Here is an 8,127-nt window from a genome sequence, read left to right on the forward strand (position 1 = left end):
AAGCAGATTATTGAATCGTAAAATTCCACAGATGGCGTGTGCAGTATTTGTGCGTTTGTGTGTGTGTGTGTGTTGTACATACTGTGTGTGCGCGTGCATTGGAGAGCGCAAGCTGTATTTGACTCACACCGTCACCTGTCCCCACGGGCTTGCTTCTTCCCCGAAAAGAAAATGGAATCATAGATATTCATCACTGCATACTTGGGAATCGGTGCACATAATGCAATTTCAGTTGTTTTGGAGAAGCAGCAGCCAAGACGCCTAGAAAACTTGGCAGTTGGGCCTTGGGACAAGTGAAAAGGAACAGAAGTTGTACTCTGCAGCTTGCACGCTGGTAATGTGCACAGATTGTGGCAGAACTCTGGCTGCATCTCAATCATCCAAACGCCGACTGTTGAAGCTGAATCTCTGTCTTGTGAAGATGACACGCCGTGGTTATTTGACAGGTGATCGTGTATTGCAACTTTATTTAAAGTCAGTCTGACCTCAGTGATCTTCATGACCTCATCAGTCTGCTCCCTGAGTCTTATCACTCCGGAGAGAATAAATAGAGCAAGGTAAGCACGAGTAACAAGCTAGCTTTAACTCAATAACAGCGTGTGTGTGTGTGTGTGTGTGTGTGTGTGTGTGTGTGTGTGTGTGTGTGTGTGTGTTAGTGCACTTGTGCTGTAGTCGTGTGTTGATGTAACGAGGCCTTTAGACAGTCTGAGGTCAGAGGTCAGGAAATATATGTGTCCCTCGCCTCGTCTAATAAGTTATGGTCAATACGGATGTGGATGCGCGCGTGTATGTGTGTGTGTGTGTGTGTGTGTATTTGTGTGTGTGTGTGTGTGTGTGTGTGTGTGTGTGTGTGCGTGTGTGTGTGTGCGTGTGTGTGCGTGCGTGTGTAGGCAAAAACAGGTGTCCAGTGTGTGCAACACAGGTTTTTTGTTTCACTCCATTTCGAGGCATATTTTGTGGCGAAGCGATTCTTCTGGAAACAATCAAATAGCATTTCCTAATAGATTTTAATTCTTTAGTGGTGAATTGAAAACTCTCCGCCGCAGGGTTGTCTGCGCCACCTACTCAGTGTTAGGAAAAGCATTTTTGTGGTATCTTGGGAAGGATTTGCATAGCAATGAAATTTCCTCCTCATACAGCAGGAGAATTTGCTGTCCCACGCATGTCAGTCCAACATATCTCCAAATGAACACCCTGGAAACCAGCTTTCTTTTATGAAAATGACGTTGGCGCCGCTGCTATTTCGCCTGCACGTGTCTCTAATCCGATATTGTTCCCTTCCTTTTCGGAAATGTCACTTAGCCACCTAATGCAACTGCATGTGTAATCAGCGTGCTTTTAACAAAGACACGGCAGGACACAGAAAAAGTACAACAACCTAGTGCAACCGGGCTTTTAAAAGATACCTCTCAGCGCTCGCCGTCAGCTCCAAACAAAAGGTTCCTGGCCTGACCCGGTCTGTAGGTCTTACATAGGGAAAACACTCGACTAATGCATTTAAATCCCCCCTCTCTCGTTTGCCGTCACACAAAGAGAGGAAGGGCTGAGGTGAGCGAGAGAGCTGGGGAAAGGACTGGAGGGGCATCGGTAATTATCACCATCGGTGCAGATGGACAAGCCTTTTAACGGACGCCTTAAATTCCCTTTCTCTTGTTCTTTTTGTTGTTGTCGTCTTCGTTACCATTTAGCTGCTCTGATGCTCATTGTTTTCTTGTTCAAATGTTCCGTGTGAATCTTCTCTGGCCTCTCTAGCCTCCCCTTCTCGTCCCTGTGTCACACTCCTCTCCCTCTGGCTCCCATTATTTCTCTTTCTCTCTCTCTCGCTCTCTGTATCCATGTCTCCCTCTCTCACTCTCTCTCGATGTAAGGCGCTAATGGAATCATTACTAGCCTCTGTGTGTTAGACAAACACCAGACACCTCCAATTATAGCCTTTTTTTTCTCAATCTCTGGCTCTCTCCCTTCCTCTCTGCTATTTTCTAACCTTGCTCTGGTGTCTGCTTCTATAATGGGACTGTTCTCCGCCTCTCTCCCCCAACAAGCCCCTCCCCCCGTCTTGCTCCTCACCCATCCTCTCTTCCTTTTTCACCTCACCATTTTTCTTTCTGTCTCCCTCCCTCCTCCTCGCAGCCCTCATCTCCTCTGTCTGCACTCGTTAAACATTCATAGATCATGGGTTCATCTTTCACTTTTTCTATTTTCCCACCCCATGCTTGCTTCTTATTCCCTAAAGTGAGGCACAAAGTGTGTTTAAATTTGTGTGTGTGTGTGTATGTTTTGATGTTGGACACTGGATTAGATTAAATCTAGGGAAATTGTTTTTATGACAAAAAAAGGATGCTGCTAACACAGAAAGTAGTAACTGACTATGAAAGAGAAGAGCATATGATTCATGGGAAATTTGGTCTAAATGTTGGTCTAAACTATCCTGGAAATCCAGGCCCAAATCTGAAAGATTAAGAGTCTGGCAATGAGTAATGAAAATGGCCCAACTCGAGGGGCGGCACCAAGCATGCATTTGAAAATCTCACTGCACGCAATTGGATAACACTACGGCCAATCACAACAATACACGGGGTGACGTATCCAGAGCCCCATATGCTCAGCTACCAGCGGAGCTAACTGGGAGATTAAACTGTCGTCATCTGTTTAGCTCGCCTCTGGCCCGCCTCTATCAGATACACCGGTGTGATTGGTGCAGCTCGGCTACAAGGGCATAGTTAATGAGCATCATTACTCAATGCCAGAGTGACTCGCTGAGCAAATTCAAATTGTGCTCTCGCGAGAACTCTGGATTTCCAGGGTAGGTCTAAGCACAAGCACCACAAGTGATGGAAGCTACTAGGGCTGCAACTAACCATTATTTTCATTTTCAATTAATCTGTCGATATTTTCTCGATTAATCGTTTAGTCGTTTGGTCTATAAAATGTCAGAAAACTGTGAAAAATGTCGATCAGTGTTTCCCAAAGCCCAAGATGACGTCCTCAAAAAAATGTCTTGTTTTGCCCACAACTCAAAGATAGTCAGTTTACTGTCACAGAGGAGTACAGAAACTAGAAATGAGTCACATTTAGGAAGCTGGAATCAACTAGCTGATTAACTGATTCATCTTTGCAGCTGTAGAAGCAACGACGCATCTTGACAGTGATTTCATACCAAGTTATAGTAATTTTATAATTATTATATATTCATATTTTGTTGTTGATCTCATTAAAAGACCAAAAGTAATGAAGCGTTAGTTAATTGCTCAATACTTTTTGACTGCTGATGCACTCAATCCAATTCACTCTAAATAAAGGTGTTAGTCTTGAAAAAAGGTCACAAATGTAGCTTCAGTTTTTTTAAAGGTTTAGTAATGAGGTGAGGTTTTATTTTGCAGTTTCTACCTTACCTAAAGAAACTGTAATTTAATACTAATTAAAGGGGAAATAGAGACAATTTTCTGACTCAGTAGACATAGTAACAAGTCCTTTAAATGTGTTTTGAGGAAATGTCCTAAAAAGAATCTCAATGGCTCAAAAAAATTTAAACCCAAGTGAATACTAATTGTTGACACTTTATTGTCTGGATTTATTTTTATTAGACATTCTACACTCATGCATATTCAGCTCACCTGCTGTGCAAAGACTTGATGATGATGGGAAGCAATTGAAACTAACAAATTGTAAATGAATGTCATATATATATATATATATATATATATATATATATATATATATATATATATATATATATATATATATATATATATATATATATATATATATATAAATATATATATAAAAGTTTGGACACACCTTCTCATTCAATGCATTTTCTTTATTTTCATGACTATTTACATTGTAAATTCTCACTGAAAGCATCAAAACTATGAATGAACACATATGGAATTATGTACTTAACAAAAAAGTGTGAAATAACTGAAAACATGTCTTATATTTTAGATTCCTCAAAAGTAGCCACCCTTTGCTTTTTGATAGTGCTGCAAACCCCTGGTGTTCTCTCAATGAGCTTCATGAGGTAGTCACCTGAAATGGTTTTCACTTCACAGGTGTGCTTTGTCAGGGTTAATTAGTGGAATTTTTTTCCCTTATTAATGGGGTTGGGACCATCAGTTGTGTTGTGCGGAAGTCAGGTTGATACACAGCCGACAGCCCTACTGGACAACTGTTAGAATTCATATTATGGCAAGAACCAATCAGCTAAGTAAAGAGAAACGATTGGCCATCATTACTTTAAGAAATGAAGGTCAGTCAGTCCGGAAAATTGCGAAAACTTTCAATGTGTCCCCAAGTGCAGTCGCAAAAACCATCAAGCGCTACAACGAAACTCGCTCACATGAGGACCGCCCCAGGAAAGGAAGACCAAGAGTCACCTCTGCTGCTGAGGATAAGTTCATCCGAGTCACCAGCCTCGGAAATCGCAAGTTAACAGCAGCTCAGATTAGAGACCAGATGAATGCCACACAGAGTTCTAGCAGCAGACACATCTCTAGAACAACTGTTAAGAGGAGACTGCGCGAATCAGGCCTTATGGTCAAATAACTGCTAGGAAACCACTGCTAAGGAGAGGCAACAAGCAGAAGAGATTTGTTTGGGCCAAGAAACACAAGGAATGGACATTAGACCAGTGGAAATCTGTGCTTTGGTCTGATGGTCCAAATTTGACATCTTTGGTTCCAACCGCCGTGTCTTTGTGCGACGCAGAAAAGGTGAACGGATGGATTCTACATGCCTGGTTCCCACCGTGAAGCATGGAGGAGGAGGTGTGATGGTGTGGGGGTACTTTGCTGGTGACACTGTTGGGGATTTATTCAAAATTGAAGGCATACTGAACCAGCATGGCTACCACAGCATCCTGCATCGACATGCCATCCCATCCGGTTTGCGTTTAGTTGGACCATCATTTATTTTTCAACAGGACAATGACCCCAAACACACCTCCAGGCTGTGTAAGGGCTACTTGACCAAGAAAGAGAGTGATGGAGTGCTGCGCCAGATGACCTGGCCTCCACAGTCACCGGACCTGAACCCAATCGAGATGGTTTGGGGTGAGCTGGACCGCAGAGTGAAGGTAAAAGGGCCAACAAGTGCTAAGCATCTCTGGGAACTCCTTCAAGACTGTTGGAAAACCATTTCAGGTGACTACCTCTTGAAGCTCATCAAGAGAATGCCAAGAGTGTGCAAAGCGGTAATCAGAGCAAAGGGTGGCTACTTTGAAGAAACTAGAATATAAGACATGTTTTCAGTTATTTCACACTTTTTTGTTAAGTACATAATTCCATATGTGTTCATTCATAGTTTTGATGCCTTCAGTGATAATCTACAATGTAAATAGTCATGAAAATAAAGAAAACACATTGAATGAGAAGGTGTGTCCAAACTTTTGGCCTGTACTGTATATATATAAAATATAATATATATGTACTAAATTACAGTCTTTTCAAAGGTACCTTCCTTGGACATGTCATTACATACCAATTTGTTTCAAGAAAATCCCAAGCAATCTGTAAAATAAAGTTAACACTATAGTTTTTAGCAAACAGGAGAGCATTTGTTTGGGACTATTTTTAGCAGCGGATCAATACACATTTAGTGCTCCTGTGAGCAGCACGACTTTGTACTGTATGTGTGAGTGACTTAAAACTGGGCCCATGTTTATTGTAATGGAGTCAAAATGGCCACCGGTGCAGGGGTGGGACTCACTAATGTGTTTCTGATGAAAAACAACGGAGCTCTATAACACAAGAGGAATACGCATAATCAGACGTTTGCTACACAGACAATACTTAGTTAGTAGGATCAATACATTATTGGTGTTGGTCTTTATGGGTTTTGTTGACGGAAAGAAAAATATAGAATATCAGCAGCCCTGTCCTTTTACGTTTAACATCGCAACTTAAATACATATTTGTGTTTCCTTTGCGCTTTTGGTGCTGCGTCATTCATTCACCTATTTGGGTTTCTAAGCACGGTGGTGTGCACTAAACACACTGCTGCTCTGCTGGGCTCTGCTGCTCAATCACATGAAATCATGCTCATCGGCTTCCTCACCACTGGAGTTACACAATCTCTCTCTCTCTCGCTCTTATTCAACACATACTCTCTCTCTCCCTGCCTCATACATTTGCTCCCCCTCGTCAGCTCTCCTCCATCTCTCTCTACCCCATGCCGAGGCCTCTGTCAGTGCAGCGCAAGCCCCCCCCCCCCGCCCGCCTCCTTCGCTCTCTTGCTTTTCTTTGCTCTCTGTATCTTTGTCTCTTGTGCATTCTGTTTCGCTTCTCCCTCTCTGTTTCCGTCTGCCGCTGTTTCCTCTACTCCTCTTCCATTTCCACCTTGTACTCCCTTGCCCTCCCCTGCTGTCTCACAGCTGGTAGGGAATGTAGTGAATTCTCCTCTCCTGCTTTAAGCTCTAGAGGTTCATGCTGAAGGGCAGGAGTGTGTATGGGTGTGCAGCTGTGACTAGACGTGTGTTTGTGTGTGTGTGTGTGTGTGTGTGTGTGTGTGTGTGTGTGTCCTGTCCTTCTCTGTGTGTCTGACAGCACCAATTACTGCCTCAGATGCCTGAGAGATGGAGGAGACGGAGTGGAGAAGGACAGACACCTGTCACCTCGACACAAGTTCTCTTGCTCTCATCGCCTCTCTCTCTCTTTCTCAGTAGGCAAAAGTAATGTAGGTCAGCAAGACATGTCTGTCCGTCGGCTACCTGTCTAATGGTCCCCTTCTTCCCATTTCTTCCTATTTCGTTTGTCTGTTTGATGCAGTTTCAACTCGTAGTTTACAAGAGGAACTTTTCAAAGTCACACCAAACTCGTCATACTGATTCCACTTTGCTCCTCCGGCTGTTCTTCTCACTTCTCAAATTGGACTGAAACCAAAGTGGAAAATCAATGAGGAACAAGTCCAATGTGTGACTGAACCAGTGTGAATGGTCTTGCCAACTATGCGTTCATTTGGAACGCCGTGGGTGCAGACACAATGGGTTACTGGACTGCTACATGAATAATATTTTAAAGAAGTGCAATGCACTTTTTCACTCTTTCTGAGAACAGAAGATCAATATGAATCTTATGTCTATGTGTTAAAGGAATAGTTCAACATTTTGACATATTCATTAGAGACATTTTTGGGTCAGCTGCAAAGTATCTTTTTACAATTTTCCGCATTATTTACAGTGTCAATTTAATCTTTTGACTAAAGAATCAATGACAATTCTATACTATATTCTAAACTATTTTTATTTGTACCCATTATGGTTAAATAGATGATAATGATCACCTGCTATAAAATAGAAGACAGGGTGGGACAGGGTTAGTTTGCTTGAGCGAGCATGTACTGTAAAATGTGTGCAGAATGTCTTACCCACTGCTAGTACCAGCTCTACTCTACTCGACCGCGGTGCCCCGTCCTCCTTTTTCCATTGCAGATTTAGTACCGCCTCATGCGTGAGGCGAGCGTGGCTGGTCGTCATAGTAACGCTGCAGGAAACTGCCGTGACCTAAGGCGACACACACACAGAACGTCGAAGGTGTGTTGTTTTTTGACTCTCTGCATGTGGCTGTTGCCACAGCCAGAAGAAAAATGTTGTTTCAAAAGAAGCTGGAGGCAGCAAAAAAACAAAAAAAAACACCGCTGGCTAAACTATTTAAAAATGGCGTGTTTGTTCAGGACACCCCCGTCTGTCGCTAGTAATGATGACGCTGTGATTAGTGACGATTCTCTCTGACCAATCAGTGGTCAGCAGGTTTTCATGTCACCTTTTGGTATCGCCTCAGCTCGCTTGGAACCTCGATAGAGGTGATACTATAAAAAAAATGACCTGTTGGCAGGTACCAGGGACTTTTTTTCATAATGGAAAACCAAAAAATGCGAGTAGAGGCGAGGTGAGTCGAGCAGGTACCATGTAATGGAAAAACGCCATTAGACTGTAACCAGTGGTGGAAGAAGTTTACAGATCCTTTACTTAAGTAAAAGTACTAATACCACACTGTAAACATACTCTGTTACAAGTATAAGTTCTGCATTGAAATCTTTATTGAAGTACAAGTATGTAAGTATCATCAGGAAAATGTACTTACAGTATTAAAAGTAAAAGTACCCAATGCAGAAAAATCCTCACATTTTGAA

At 42.5% G+C, this 8,127-nt stretch overlaps 1 protein-coding gene across 2 annotated transcripts in view; it reads left to right on the forward strand.

The window, feature by feature from the left end:
• The window catches only part of epha4b (eph receptor A4b), a 99,127-nt gene that overhangs the window by 27,966 nt on the left and 63,034 nt on the right, over positions 1 to 8,127 (forward strand). The gene's annotated exons all lie outside the window — the stretch shown is intronic.

Source organism: Perca fluviatilis, chromosome 11, assembly GCF_010015445.1.
Source record: "Perca fluviatilis chromosome 11, GENO_Pfluv_1.0, whole genome shotgun sequence".
Classification (NCBI taxonomy): Eukaryota; Metazoa; Chordata; class Actinopteri; order Perciformes; family Percidae; genus Perca; species Perca fluviatilis.